Raw genomic sequence first — 2,057 nt, 5'->3', positions numbered from 1 at the left:
TACATGCTGTGGGAAGGGACCCTGGGTGAGAATGGGGAGGTACATGCTGTGGGAAGGGACCCTGGGTGCCGAAGTGTGGGGAGAGACTGGGGAATTGTGTTAGAGAATGAAGAGGGTAAAGTGAGTAGGAATGGGCTGGCCCTGTGGGTGGAGAGGTGTCAATGTCCGCATCTGATGATCTGTAGGTCACTTGGTTCTGCAATCGGTCTATTATCCAAGCACAAGATTTTCTTCCCGAATTTATATTGATTTATGTTTTCTTTAACTACGTGCGTATATCCTTGGGACCTACAAATGTTACCTTATATTTCTGTTCGTCCAAGTTATTACAAGATTTTCCCTAGGTAATCTGCCTTTAATGAACAAAAAACACAACTTCTCAGTAATTTCTTTCATGACTAACTAATCACAGGGTCAGTGTCCCGTCAGCATTCCATTTTGGAATCCGAGCCACATTTTGTATAATCTCTGTTTACCGTACCATGACCATATATCGTGATATTTCTTGACATCAGCTTATACGAAGGGGTGTAACTACAAATTGAGGGGTGATAGATTTAAGAAAGATGTCAGAGGCAGGTTCTTTACTCAGAGAGTGGTAAGGGCGTGGAATGCCCTGCCTGCCAATGTAGTTAACCCCGCCACATTAGGGAGATTTAAACAATCTTTGGATAAGCACATGGATGATGATGGGATAGTGTAGGGGGATGGGCTTAGATTAGTTCACAGGTTGGCGCAACATCGAGGGCCGAAGGGCCTGTTTTGCGCTGTATTGTCCTATGTTCTATGTACTCTCATCACACAATAAGATCAAATCTGTTTATCATAGAGTCAGCGTCCCATCAGTATTCCATTTCGGAATCTGAACCACGGACCGGTGTCCCGTTGGACTTCTGTTTTGGAAGCCAAACCACCTTTTTGTGTCTCAATTTAAATGCCACGTATAATTCAAAACTTATCATCTTTAAGGCCTTTTTTCCTCAACATTCCCCTCCACAAAGTCTCCAATTGATGTACAACTCTAAAACCAGTATTCAATGTCAAAACTTCTTAAAATGTAAATTTCTGTGACTGATACTTTGTCGGGTTGGATCAGGACCAAAATCAGCGAGGAGTCGAGCCCACCCCGAAACAAGAGAGAGGAAAACCAAACGGAGGAGGAAATACTCACATCTGAGTGGCCCATTCCTCAACACCTAATCGTGAAGGACTCAAGGCACTTACACTGCTGCCGATGGTTTGTCTGTAGTGAGTTGAGTCACGGCACCAAATGATGATCTGTGGGTCACCCAGTTCCGCGATCGGTCAGTTAACACACTCTTTGTCCAACACGCCAACAATCGTTTATTGTGTGTTCCAGCGCTGGGTTGGCAGATTCTGATTCACCCAGAAGTATGAAAACTTCTTGGCAATCAAAGGAATCCAACAACCTTACAGAGCCTGCATACGGTTTATCTACATTATTCATCATCAGACATGGAGCATGTTCACATAGTTATAACCAATCACTTCATGGGTAGTTGGTTGAACCAATGATATTGATTAAGTCATAATGATTTATGTCACCTTTACAAAGATTTGCAGCTTGCAAAATGTGGTTTAGTATTTCCTCTAGGAGGACTCGCAGTTTGCAAAGGGTGGTTAGTTTTTTTATGTGTACCTTTAGAGACTAGCTGCAGATAGCCACGTAGGCGCAGGGAACCATTTTGTCTCTAACTGCAATTTAGAATTAATCGTAATTTCTGTTTTTTATTGGAATGACATCAGTCTGTGGTTTCTTATTTCTGTCTAGTTCAGTGCAATCTAATTTAGCAATGCAGAAGCCATTCTTTGTAGGTCCTTTATCCATTTTGTCCTACCTCCCAGAGGCCCATATCCTCACATCCAGTGGGAGGAGAGTGGGGAGTGTGATACTTGGGAACGTCCAGTAACGGGAGAATTTGAAGATGTGAAATCTGGAATGTGACAGTGTAGTGTTAGAGCAGGAGGACAGATTGGAGACTGTGGAGCTTTGTTCACACAGACACAGGGAGTGTCAGGAATAAATAGATCAGATA

The 2,057-nt window shown here is 43.0% G+C and overlaps 1 protein-coding gene across 1 annotated transcript in view; it reads left to right on the top strand.

The window, feature by feature from the left end:
* LOC122541211 (class I histocompatibility antigen, F10 alpha chain-like) overlaps positions 1 to 2,057 on the top strand; it is a 36,070-nt gene that overhangs the window by 12,591 nt on the left and 21,422 nt on the right. The window lies entirely within an intron of this gene.

Source organism: Chiloscyllium plagiosum, chromosome 37, assembly GCF_004010195.1.
Source record: "Chiloscyllium plagiosum isolate BGI_BamShark_2017 chromosome 37, ASM401019v2, whole genome shotgun sequence".
In the NCBI taxonomy this organism is placed as follows: domain Eukaryota; kingdom Metazoa; phylum Chordata; class Chondrichthyes; order Orectolobiformes; family Hemiscylliidae; genus Chiloscyllium; species Chiloscyllium plagiosum.
Note: the sequence above shows the minus strand (reverse complement) of the source record. Positions and strands in the feature narration are given on the sequence as shown.